Source organism: Cyclopterus lumpus, chromosome 3, assembly GCF_009769545.1.
Source record: "Cyclopterus lumpus isolate fCycLum1 chromosome 3, fCycLum1.pri, whole genome shotgun sequence".
NCBI lineage: Eukaryota > Metazoa > Chordata > Actinopteri > Perciformes > Cyclopteridae > Cyclopterus > Cyclopterus lumpus.
Window position 1 is genome coordinate 11,799,259 of NC_046968.1, and position 14,277 is coordinate 11,813,535.

The 14,277-nt window shown below is 41.0% G+C and overlaps 1 protein-coding gene across 1 annotated transcript in view; it reads left to right on the forward strand.

The window, feature by feature from the left end:
• The window catches only part of ankrd11 (ankyrin repeat domain 11), a 94,563-nt gene that overhangs the window by 15,244 nt on the left and 65,042 nt on the right, over positions 1-14,277 (forward strand). The window contains 1 exon segment of the mRNA XM_034529323.1: positions 9,573-9,650. The gene's annotated coding sequence lies outside the window, so the exon portion shown is untranslated.

The following is a 14,277-nucleotide window of genomic DNA, read 5'->3' on the forward strand; positions in this document are numbered from 1 at the left end:
TGTGGGGGGGATTATTTCATCTAAGATGCAGAAAACTAAATAAGTGAAGATTGTAAACTGTGACAACAGGCTGTCCGTTCCTTACCGCTGCTCCTAAACGCAATAGACGTAACACACGTGCGTCTTGTTTACGTCCTAAACTGGGCTAAATACTAGTGGAGTTTTGGCTTCAACAGCCAAATACGGATACAATCCGACCGGCACCCCCTGGCTTAAAAGCTAACGTAGGGAAGTATTTTGCTTACTTTTTTGTGAATCACGAAGGAGATTCACACTTTTTTTGCCTACACGGTCATTGAGAATCCGAGCTTTCGCACCGTGTTGCACACTTTGGAACCGAGATGCATTGTCTCAACGGACAGAGCGATACTCGCACTTAACAACACAGCTAAAGTCATGGAGTCACTAAGGAAAGTGGGTATGATGGCAGTAATGTGATATCTGTTGCCACAGAATCATGTGTCACAGAAACCTCTCACTTTATCACAATGTAAAGTTTCACCACAGAAAGCGTTCTTTTTGTACGAGAGCTGAATGGTCATTGCCTATAACCAATATTTGTTTTAAAAGAAGTCTATAATATAACACGCTGCCTTTATTCAGTAATACATGTCAAATGATTCAGAATATGCTGAATTCTATGTTATACTACGATGATGCTGCTACAGGCCCAATTGAATTTATTCTCCTGTTGGTTCTCTTTGCAATACTGGAACATGTAACCCTACACATCTCTTCTATGTGTTATTAATATTGAACTCATAAAAGATAATAGAAGTAAAGTCATCTGCTATTTTAAAAATGCAGCATATTTGAAATGATTTACTATTTAAAAGAGAAAATTATTACAAAATATAAGATTTAGATGCATCAAGAAGAATCAATTATTTCATAATCGCATTGTAGCCCTCTGAATCGAATCAATCTGTCGAAATTCCCGTCCCCAGTAATAATAATAATAATTAAAAAAAATACAACATTCATGCTTTTTGATTTATACCGTTCTTTTTCCTTTATTTCCCTCATGAATCCCTTTCATGTTAAGCCGGCTGAAATTCCATGAATGTTTCACCTAGTCAGATAGGAAATTGTATTAAGTGGCCTTTTGGTTGAGCTTCTGTCTTGTGAAGCCTTGGATCGATTTAATTGACATTTGATTAATGTTTATAAAGCAGTCTGAACAGCACTGCTGTGAATCACTGTTGTTGTTGTTGTTGTTGCGATCCTTCATTGTTCATTCCAGCAACACTCTAGGTGTTATATACGGAGAAGGTTTAAATGGCACAGGCTATATATTGGGAACACGTGCAAGTTTCAGGTTGAGGCCAGCATTTGAAAAGACCTCTTTTGAATGTGATGAGATTTATTTTTCTCCAGGTCCAGAGAGCTTGTTACCTTGACAACAGCAGAAGATTCATAGAGCGAGTGAGCAGAGCTTTCCACGGCATGGCTGTGCCAAACAAATGAGCGCTGTCGCGAACTGTGTCACGAGTACTGCTGCCTTCTCATTGCAGCCCTCATCCCATCCCTTCTCTGCCTCCATTTATTATCAGGCCTTTATTTAGCTGGTTTGTTGTTCAGCGGGTATCCACCCATCCCAGCCGTCTCACCTTTTTATCTTTGTTATCTAGGCCGTGCTTTTTTCCTAGCTCCCTCTGTCACCCCTGCTCAGCCTCCCCTCTGTATTTACATTATATTACGTCTCATTGCCGTCTTCTATGCTGATGCCTAATCTGGCACTTGTGTGTTTTGGTCTTTAGATCAACCGATTCACATTGAGCTGCCAATGTGCTGTCTGTGTTGGTTGCTCATGCTGGAGATGTGGAGGATCACTGTGCTGTGGTCCCTCCTTGCCGAAGCCAAGCTTTATCAATAATGTAGATGTTTTTGAAGAAGAGTGGTGTAGTGTGCATTTTCTCTCTCCCCCTCATCCCATGCCCCCCTCACCCAGCTGTCTCCCCACACCCTCTAGTGTCAGATATCCCCTCCAGTGTTTGAGCAGATAACTGAATCGAATTAGTGAAGATATTACAATAAGCTCTGCTACCTGATGCTATGACATACTGCAGGCCAAACTCGGGCGCTTGTATTGAGCTGCTGTTGCTTCCTATTGTTTTTTTTGGTTCAGTGCTCAGACTAAATATAAAGGTAGGTTTGTCATCGACATCCTAGCACTAACTATCTCTGAGCTCTCCTGTGACAGCCAACCCCCCAGATACTAGAACTGCACCCTCCGTCAGCCTAACGTGTAGCATAAAGGCATTTTACAGTGGGAGGTTTGTCACAATTATATCTGTATAAATCTGTTGAATAAACTTGATTATATAGTTATGTATTGTTTTCCTTCATTTGGGTATTGTGTCTTTGTGTTAGTCTAATTGTTTCAAAGTCTGTAATCATATTTCAGTCTTGTAACGTTGAATGTTACATTTTTATCTGGGACCACCCTACGTTTTTCTATAGGAACCTTCTACCTTGGCGCCCCTTCTGTGTCGACAGAGATGCCTCATTTAAATCAATAAGCAGTCTGCTGTTTTCCATACAGGGCTAAGTTGGTCCCAACCCAATCCTAGACACATTCTGATCGATATGGCCTAACTTGTTTTTACCACATTGCTATTGATTGGACAGTAAAGGACACAATTTAAAGCTCATGTAACATTATAGAAGTCTATTACTAGGCTGCTTTATTTCATGAATCACAACAGCACTGCATGTTAGTTTTGTCTTGCTGAGATTCTGTGCAAACATTTCTAATCCTTTTCTAACATTTCATGTGCAGAACTGTTCTGCACATGAAATACACAACATTCGGCCAGCTTGTGAATTTTGTTAGAGATTATCTACTGTGCTGCAAAGACTGCCGTGTGAGCGTGAACGACTCCCTGCATGATAAGTACAAGGCCTGTGACATGCTTTATGAAATCACAGAGTGACCTCTGTGATTTCATAAAGCATGTCACAGGCCTTGTTTTGAGTTCCAGGTCTCCTTTCAGCTGGCTCTGATCTGGTCTCTGATAGGACAGCCAGACACAGGACTGACTGGAGAGGTGCTCTATTGCCCTGGGCAGGGGGGGGGGGGCCCTTGTTCGTTTTGTGTTATATGGTCCAGATTTCCCATATATAGTAGCAGCAGTGATACCAGTTTGTTGAAATGGAAGCTCTTCTTGTAATCAGATGCCAAATGACAGAAAAGGAGGACAAAAGAAGCCTGTGTGTCCTGAAGCCAGCATTAGAGCCCCTGTCTCCTCCTTAATCCCACAGTACCCGGGGAATGTCTCCTCCTTTGCCCACACACACACACACACACACACACAAATATGTCATGGGTCACCACTGGCCATGCACATAGAACCGGCAGTCTCGTTCTATTGTTTTAAGCGCACTAAAACGCACTGCTGATATTTCAGCTGTTAGATAACAGGAAGATGTTCAGAAAACATGCAGAGGAATTAAATATGCAGGCATGTTGTCATGGTGATTCAGAAGTAGAAATTTGGTGCAATTATGCATGATAATGTTGAATGTTTGGCCTCAGCTCTGCACAGTGTGGAGGCAGCGCTTTTGACTAGGCTTGGTTAAATGAAGCCTTAGGAGTTTGACAGTTCACCTCTGACCTTTTCCTTTGCGCTCCTCCATAGTCTTGAGTGTATATATTTAATTGTTTAAATAGACTATTTTGTAAATGTATGTGCTGGTTTCTGCACTAGTGCATGTGTATATCTGATGTTTTTGTGTTTGGTTTTGTATTTTGGGGGGAATTTATGCGGATGGTATTAGGGGTGAGCGGTTTCATGGTATATCACAGTATATTTTTTTTTCTCAAGTAAACGCATTCATTCATTGACGCTGAAAAGGACCGCCGGCCAACTGAACAGCTGTTCACTGCTCGTTGTTCACCGCTCTGGCCAACTCGCTCGCAACTGGTCAGCGAGCGGTGAACAGCTGTTTGTGTGGCGCGTCTTCCGTTCGGTCTCTTCCTGTTTTTTTTTTTTTTCTTCACCTACATTCCCCTGGATACTAAGTCCCTCCATGTTCAGCTCGACAAACAATTGCAATTAATCGTTTTCTGATCTACGTCGGATTTTTCAAAACCAAAAAACCTCCAAACAGCAGACACAGCTCCCCGTCTTGGGCACAAGTTGTATTGGTGCATCTCTGGTCTTTCGTTGTTCCTCCTGCATCGCTCTTTTCCGTTGTTTAATGTAGCGACGGAGTTTCTTCTTGTTGTGATAGTGAGCGAGCTGTACCCAGCGTGCCGTTTGGTGGTGCCATTTTATAAATGTACAATTATTAGTGTTACAAATTGTTTGTTTCACAAACTGTTGTGTCGTGGTGTTAAAGAGCGTTAGTTGTGGGTTATTAATTATTGTTATAACCATGACTCTCTCAATACACGTAAGACAAGTAGCTCCGGCCCTCAGTGGTGAGCGGTGAACAATATATTGTGCTGCCTGCCGAAGAGCGACAACAGTTATGGCTATGCACCAGTATGACGGTATATGAAAAATTCATACCGTATGGAAATTTGAAACCGGTATACCGCCCAGCATGGTATTATATCGCAGTGTTACACACTGCAGTAATACTCCACCCAAAAGATGTAACATATCTTAAGATAAAATTGCGGTTCCAAATAAAAAATATAGCTATCTGTTTTGGGAACAGCAGTCTGCCCCAGAATGGTCTGCAAACCCTGCATTGCTCCCCGTAGCTGTGTCTACGGTGTATAATGTAACATGTAAAGTGTCTTTGAGTATCTTGAAAAGTGCTATATAAATTAAATGGATTATTATTATTATTATTATTATTAATGTATTTGCTTTGTGATTCTTTTCAGCGTTAGTAGCCATGATGTTGTTTTGAGTTGTGTGCGTGTGTATTGCCGAGCAACCTGAATCTCGGCAATACAAAAAAAAAATAATTCTCACACAGTTACTGTTTTATAAAGTTATTTCCCCTATTTTTCACCACAGCCAAAATGGGAATCGTATTACATTTCTAATAATGTACACCTTTTTTTTTTTTTTTTTTAAACACAAAGCAGACCTAACATTTTACAACTTGGACACATCGAGAGCGTGTTTCACCTTTTCTTTCCCTCATCAAAACAAGACAACGAAAGTGATCTTTTGAGGGCTGACTATAGCAACGCTGCAGCAGCAATGCTATCCGTGTGGACAACGCATATGTACAAGCTGCAGCAGTCCAGCGGCTAAAGCTGCACTGCTCGCGCAGGCTGTGTTGCTGTAAACTGTTAGCATGGACGCCAAAGCAAAGAAAAAGCATGAAAAGCAAAAGGTTCCACACCAAAACAGAATGGCGGAAGCCTGTATGGAACATAGATGGTATACACTGTGTGAGAGTAACCTAGTTCTTCAGGTATGGTATCTACCTTGCCCACGAGTGTGCTGAAACCAAAACCTGTGTGTTTATCATCTTAAATCCCGAATTTCAAAATCCATGTTGTGGCAGAAGGTGACACCCGTGATCACTATACTGCCCACAACAACAACACTGGTGTATGTTGGTTCTTGTGGAGCATTCAGATTCTTGTCTGGTGGAGCTCAGTCAAAGATAAGAAAGCAACTGTAACGACTTTGAGCCAATTGCCTTCATACATCGGCACTTGTTTTTGACTTTTGAAGTGTATTTTATGATGCCTTGGTGTCTAGACTTGGGGTTAGACAATTGTGGAATGTATTCATTCAATCGCACACTACAGCCGCGGCCGTTTCAGACACACCTGACGGAAGTCTGTGCTCTACTGAGTGCACCTTTCTAGTTATCTGTTACTTATTCATTCTCTTTCAAAGTCTCAAACCAGAGTGGGTGATTGTTGGCACAGTGGGAAGACTACCAAAGTCAGTCGACGGATAAGTTTGATCTTAAGTGTGTTGTGAATAGGATACCATTTACCGACCGTCATCGGCTTTTTGTAAAAAATCTGAAATCTGGAAATACTTTGGCTACATTGCAGACAGTGTTTCAAAGCCACTCAGACTAGGGAGCAACACGTCAAACAAGGCAAAGCACCTTTCAGACAGACACCCTGAACTTTTCAAAGAGTTCAAAGAATGACAGGTAATCAAATGTGATTATAAACATGATGCACACCTTAAGCTCACCCACATACAGCCTAACACGAGTAGTCTTAGCCTAGTTTAACGACAAGCCTATATGATCATGAGGTCACAATGCACACGTGTACTAAATGAAACACAATTGATGCAAAATGGCTACATGCTGGTGGAGCTTGAGAGTGGATCTCTTTTTTTTTTTTTTTGTAAAGGAAAAATAATTATTCCATGAATTAAGATAAAATATGAACTTTACAATTGCTCACACTTATGAAAGGAACTATGTAGTCATCTGGTCAGATACGGACAAAAGGCCTACATAGCCGTGTATAATCAATGCTGTGATGCCACCATGAAGTTTTCATTAATTTCTTGCTGTAGGATAATACTAATATTAATGCCATTTGTTATGTGTTGAAAAAGCTGGGCAGGAACAAGCTGGTAAAAAGGGAACCATACAGATGTTTTATTTATTACTATTATAGATAAATATGCCAGTATTGTATCGAATTCTGGTATCGGGTATCGTGATATTTATGTCAGGTATCGTATCGAAGTTATAATTTTGGTATCATGACAACCCTAGTTGTGAAGTGTGTTCAGCGAGCTAATGTTATTGTTGTCTGACTGGAGTCTGGTACCTTTTTTTGAAAAGATCATATTTATTTCATGTTTTGTAGGTCAATAAATTGCAATACTTCTAGAAATTCCTGTTTATTTGAATTCATTGTATTAATTACCGTCGCATAACACCACACCAGAGAGAGGATCGGAAAGTAGCTTATCAATTCAAATATGCATTGCATGCAAACAGTGGCATAGCAGTTTGATTAATTGAATCTAATATATAGGCATGGAAAAAGCATCCTGTAGAAACTTAGTTTTACTACAAATTCTTGGGAAAATGTACGCGTCAGGTTATGCTTGAGATTAGGTTCATATGATTTATTGTATGACCTGGCCGGAAAGCACTAGTGTGTCTCCTGGAAGGTATTCCTACTGTTGCACTTAGTTACATGAACAGTGATGAAAGATGTTCTGTTAAGAATGTAAAAAGAGCGCTTCAGGGAGATGTCCAAACCCCGGCTCCCGCCAAATGTTGTTTCATATAGTTGCAGAAATGGTTGAGCACAGAACCCGATTTCAGATGTTGGGACTTTGGTAAACACTTACATTTTAACTGGGAAAATTGTGATGTATATCCAGGCTTTTAGTAATGTTATCTTTGGCACACAGTTTGTGTGGGCAGAGGAATGTGTCTTATATAGGTTGTATTTTTGTTCCCATGAAGACGAGTACTTTCTGAAGTGTGTTGTATAGTTTAAGGTTATGTAAAATTAAACTAAATGTCATGTACTGTCAGTTTTGTTGAAATGTTTGAATGCAGTTGTCAACTATTAGCAGCTGTTGAAAGGCTTTGAAATTGTTACTGAATTAAACAATAGATGATCAATTTTCTTGCTCAAAACAGCTCCTTTTATTTCACTTCTAGATGGTGGTTGTCAATGTTGATATGTATATTTCATGATTTGCTTTCTGGCATATCTGTATGTTCAGCAACTTTAAAGACTAACCTTGGTCGAAGGTTCTGGATTTGCTTTCAGAGTTATATTTGTTGGTGTTGCCATGCGTTTTGTACTTCACAGTTCTTGTTTAAAAGTGTATTACTTGACAGTTTTTGTCGTTGATTATCGAGGGGGATTGTCTCTATTCTGTATCCAAAACTCTGCTGGGAGGTTAGTGTTCTGCTTCCCGTCTGGATTATTACAATCCTTCAATCCTGTGCTTCCCGCTGGGAAAGCCCCACAATTTCCACTCCAGTGCAAAGACAAATACACAACAGTCATCCTCCTTACCACTTAGGCTATCCCATTGAGGGCTGGCCTTAATCCTGTCCCGAATACCCACCTGCCACCCTGTCTGTACTATCAGCCTTTGTTTCCTATCCTGTAAAACCCTCGATTCAGGTCCTATTTGATATTATCCTGTCGCAGAGATAGAAATGCACTAACAAATATGAAATAATAATAATAATTTTCAGGGGGAAAATGCATATCTGAAGCACTTGTAAATACACTCAATACACACACTTGTATTCTGGAATAAAACTGTTACTTACATTAAAGCTGTAGGAAACTCAAACAGTGGAACTTTTTGCTGAATGTGTTAGTTGCAATTATGGCCATGCTGTCACATCCCAAAAGTCTTTTTATTATTTCTTTGATTTTGAGAATGGTGACTTGGTGCATTTTACACAAGTTTTCAAAAATGAACTGAGAATTAGTTGTATTAGTGTGGTTATACCTGTAGCTTTTAGAATCTGTTCAATACCAATCAGTGTGTTGCCTTCTCTTATGTGTTTACATGTATTTGCCAAGTACCACAAACTCCAGAGTCTTTATTAGTGTGTGAGATCAATATGTGAGTTCAATATATGGTTCAGGACAAATACAGGTTTATGATGCATCATAACCACATTTGAGCACATGGACTGGATGCAGAGCTGGGTTGTTTTTAAAGTTGCGGAAATGTCTCTGTTCTATAAGAACACACTGACAGTGACGCACAGAATAATATGGAGTTGGTTTAATTTCAGTTCAAAAGTCTTAATCTTTTTCCTTTCCGTCTCTCATCTCCTCTGATGGTCTAAGAGGAGATGGCAGAGCTTATGTGCGGAGCTGAGATGGCACTCTGCTAGCTTGTTGTTCTCACTATATCAATATTAGCTGCGCTGTTGTCAACGATGTTGCATGCAGGCTGAAATTCACCCATCGTGGCGTTTTGTCGGGAGATGCTGGGACTTAAACAAGTTAAAGGGGAGTAGAGGTAGGAAATGTAACTAACGAGCTAGAGTATGCTAGCGGCGAGGCTATTTATGCAGTGTCGGTGCCCTGCCTGAGAGCTTCTATGTGAAAACCATATTTTTGTAGATTGCAGCAGACTTGTTGTGCACTGCAGAAGGATTTATGTTTTGGTTTTGTAATGTATATGTATTGACGTGGTTCACACACATACTGCTTTAGAAATATTGCTTTTTGTATTATAGACTAATGTAATCTGATTCTGTAAAGCACTTTCTAAACCAAAAAGGAGTTCATATTTCTCTGATGCTTGTATTAATTCTTGAAAAAGTAGCCATGTGCGGTATCATGCGATACAGATGCATCGGGAATCGTTGAGGGGTGAATTGTAATTAAATCCTTAGACCAGTGAAGATCCACAGCTCTACTTATTTTGGATAAAGACCAGGGTTGGTGTGTCCAATGTTGGGTCGAATAAAATAAAAAGGGGACCATATGCATGTCAGTGCCCCTGTGTCCTGTTATTCCATATGCCTTTCTCAGCTTGCCAGGGAACTGGGCATTAACTGATCCTGGGAGGAGAAACATGACCCTCTGCATCGACTCCAATCCTCGTTCATCGTAAGGAATGTGAAACTGCTTGTGCTGTCCTATTAACTAATGTTCTGTTGGTTTTCATCTTGTTTTTCAGGATTCTGTGGACTCAGACGACAGGTGTTTTTCTCGTTGGATTTTAGCCCACTGACATTCTTCCACAGCCATGGAATCGGTAAGTTTACAAATTATATCTTTTTGAAATTATATAACCATCCGTTGATCAGGACACTTTCAGTAAAGCACTTGTTTCTTAAAAAGATGTTTTGGGCTTTGCGGTTCGTGCTGGCATACATATATACTTATGTAATTATACACTTATAAGTACATTGTGGTGTGTGTTCGTGTGTGTGGATATTCTTGTGAACCTAGCAACTGGAGAACTTTAATCTTTTTATCATCCTTTTGATGATCATCCTATTTGATTACATTTTCAATCATACATCATTTTACCTTGTTTGCAATATTGTCTCCTTTAAGTACCTGTGTACTGGGTTTATTTAAATTTGATTTTTTTAAAGACTTTCTGTGCTTGAGTGTATATGTATGTGCCTACATACTACAAGCTTGAGGTTCTACCCTTTATGTCATGCAGGAGTTGTGTGCATGAGCTGCTTGTACCAACAGGCAGGGTGAAAGCACAGCAGCAATGAACTCTAGCCACTGGAATGCATGTATTAAGAATGGGTCTTAGTGCATGCATAACCTCTGCTTTCCTGTCCCGTTGTGTGTGTGTGTGTGTGAGACAGACAGTGAAAAGTAGGTCACAGTAGTAGCGCAGAATAGGGTTTAATTCCGTGAATAAACATCCAAACTATTTCCTGTTTCTCTGGAAATATGAGTAAAAATATAACCATTTTTATGGGTAAAAATGGTAAAATAACTAGTTATGTTCTAGGTATGAACCAAAATAGATGATATACAAAATATACAGTAGGTATCACTTCAGAAATACATAAATGCCCTTTGAGTGATTGTGATTCAAGGTGGCTAATATAGCCAGCTATCATCTAAATCTAAATAACACAAAAGGTTATTTTAGAATAACTTACCAATATAATAAATTACCATTTTTGTACACATCATGCAGCCCCAACTGGACAACTTAACACCTAGTAACTACAGCCAACACAGTTAGCGCTGATGTACATGTGGTGAGAAAAGGTGCAAATGTAAAGATTGGTCTAATTATAATAAGAATCACTACAGTCTCATTCCAATACAATTTACAAATGATAGGAAAATCAAGTTATTTACATTGAGCTTTAAACAACAGCTGCAGCGCTGGCTCACCCCCCTCTTCTTAAGCACTAATTCATCTCCCTCTGTCTCCTCCCACCCACCACTATTGAGTCTGTGAGCCTGTGGCTGTGCACCAGAAAGAGCTGCTACTGTTTACCTCTCCGAGCTGCCTATATCTGCTTACTGTCAGTGGAAACTAAGGAAACTGATCACAAAGCTTATTATGGTGCCAGGAGGGTAGTACATGCTCTGTGCGTGTTCCTATGGGGACTTGACACACACACACACACACACACACACACACACACACACACACACACACACACACACACACACACACACACACACACACACACACCCTCTGCCACTCTCCTCCTCCCTCTCATCACATGGTTTCCAGGCAAGCAGCTAAGTAAATCAGAATCAGTCTTTTATTTTTAACCGCTTTAAATCCTCCACCTGGCCTCCATGGTTAGTAATCACTTGTCCTTTTCTTCGCTCCGTTTGTTTGTCTTTCACAATGTGAAATGCCTATTTGCCACTTCCTCTCAGCGTCATTATGCTCATGGCTCATAACTGTCAGCATGCTCCCTATCTGGGTTTCATGTGGGTTTGACAATGCTCTGCTTTGGTATGAACGTATGAGTGTAGAGCTTATATAATGCACTCATGTCGTAGACGTTAGTGGTGATTACTGATTAGAGGCACTTTTGACTCATGCACTCCTCGATGCTCTACCGCAGAGACGTTTGAATGAGATTGTAGAGCAGGAGCTCTTGCGTAATAAGCATTATGTTTTCATAAAATGACTGAATAGAGAGGCCCTACCACACTAAGAGAGTGTCTGCACTCAAATGTGCCAACCCTATTTATTATCTGAATTATTATAAATAGTATTTAAGTATAGTTTAGCAGTGGCATGTGTGGATCTACAGTTATGCACTCAGGCCTTGTTTGAACAATAATCACTTTTATATATGCATGTTACAAATGTCCTCTCGATGCTTTAGCGAGCTGCCAGCAGTGCTAATATCATCCTGACCGTTATCTTTCAGCAGAGGAGCTAGGAGAAGGGAGGTGTCCGTGAGTTCGATTTGGTGCAGATGAAAGACTGAAATTGTAATCACACTGTCTCCCTCACAGCTCCCCTTCTATCTCCTCCTCTTCCTCCAAAGCGAGGCTTGTTCCTGTGGGGATTAGTGCGTGTGTGTGTGTTTGTGTGTGTGTGTGTGCGTGTGCAGCAGCTCTGAAGAGGGAAGTGGGCCCTGCCAGTCACATTACATAACTCGGCCTGGCTAGTGCGGCTCGGCCTGGCCCGGCTGGAGAGACGACTATAGAGGCTTTGTTTTCCCAGCCTTCCCTTCTTCCTCCCCTCTAATGCTCCTCCTCCTCCCCCTCAGGCAGGCTGCACACTGATGCCGTATAGAAGGAGTCTGTTTGCAGGGAACAGGCGAGGCACTGTGGCATGGAGTGCAGAGAAATAGGCTAATAGCAAACTGAATGGCAGCGAGCTCACATCTTAGGCAGAGGAATTTGAGGTCTGCCATAGGTTGTACAGTTTCAGGGAGATGGAAAGCAAGGGTATGCAGTACTAAGTAGAACCATGCATTACTGGCTGCCCAGGAGCTACACAGCAGCACGTCCAGTGGTGAAACCGAAGGATAGAATTTGAGCTTTTCACCATCAACGTTGCAATATGTTCATGCTATAATAGTAATTTCGTGAGATGTCTGCAAATTAACTAAAACACGACTTGCTACAAGCATTTAAAAAAAATCAAAACAAAAGGAAGTAGTTCACATTTTCCATGACTAATCCAGTGTTTCCCATTAATTACCTACAGACTAGCTAGCCCCACCCCAATTTAATAATGAACAATATGTATTTTTACACGTTTCACTGTTCTAAACAGGACAATGGCACAAAAACACAGAAGTAGGTAATGCACACAAACCATCTCCCAACCAGCCAACGTAAGAAATATGACAGACATCCAATACACCTCGAATGAACTAGGGCTGGACTACAATTGGGGAAGGGGTGGGGGGGGGAACAGACCAAAAAAAGTTCTGCAATATATATTCAATATAAAAAAAATACAGGAATAATCATCTTAAATTCTGTATATTTTCCAACTTAAATTTTACGCGAAGAATGAAATTATGATGGTAATGGTAAATGCACTTTTCTAGTCTCTGCCTTTCAAAGTGCTGTAAAACTACATGTCATTCACCCATTCATACCCCGATGGATGAGGCTACCATGCAAGGTGCGGAATCGAACTACCAATCTTCTGGATAAACAATGTAGTGCTCATGTAAACAAATTAATCAGACACATTGGTTGTAAAAATGTTGATGACCCGGCCAAAGAAAGTCACACCCACAAAGCATGGTTAAAGAGATGGGCTCCGAGGGTGCGCTCTGGGTACGTTGGCTTGGAAGGGCCCGAGGCGAAGGCAAAGGCTTTCAACTTGACGGTACTCCTCGCTGGGCCTCGGGCTTCGGACTTGACGCTAGCTTCACCCCCTCTCCCTGTGGGGAGGGGCTCTTGGTGCTACTGTCAACCCGGGCAGGCTGTTCTCAGTGTGAGGGTTTGTGGGAGGGAATTTCTTTGACCTTGTCATCAACATTCATACAACCAATATGTCTATGATTACATTGTTTACTAGATCACAACATTGTTTATCTAGCCTCATCTGGCTAGACTGACTCAGTGCGGGTCGTCTGAAGATTGGCTGTTTGACCCCCGGCCCTGCTAGTCCATGTCTGGGCACCTTGCATGGTAGCAGCCCCTTTAGTGTATTAGTGGGGGCGAATGGGTGGCAACATGATAGAGAATTCAGAGTTAATTTTAGGAGCATTGGAGGTCTGTCATATTTCTCAAGGCTGACGGGATGAGTATTACCTAATTCCGTGTTTTTCTCCCAGTCCTGTGCAGTTCGACCACACATACACACACTTCCCAACCTGGCAGTCTGCCATTGTTAGGGTGGAAGTGGGAGCCCAGTGTGCTCTGTGTAATGGAGGTTGAGACCAGTTAGCACTCTGAGTGAGTAGAAGTAACTCGTAGGCGTGAGAGAGGAAAAGAAAAATAGCAGCTTTATGTACAACATCTTGCAGCATTGAGTCCAAGGCTTGTTCTTTATTTCTGCATTTTCCCTCTGAGGATTTAGGGGTTTTGCTGCTGACAAAGTACTTGTGTAGTGAAATGATAAATAAGGAAACTAACTAAGCACAGTGGCAGCATATAAGCAATAGCAATGTTTCCATTTACCACATTCAGTAAATAATATTATATAGCAAGCCTATATGATAATAGTTGAGGCTTTTTGTCTCTTGGATTGCTGGCCTCAAATTAAGTTCTGTGTGTGTGGACATGTATGCAGTTCATACTTTTTACTCTTTAGTGTGTTAGGGTTATTTATTTTCTGTGTCAAGGAACGCATTCAAGGAATGTCTATGGATCATGATAATCATCTCTTTTTGCGAAACCTTTTGGCAATGTTTACAAGGAGAAAGAATGGCCAACAAGTCTGTATTGCTTTATTTGGCCTCCTG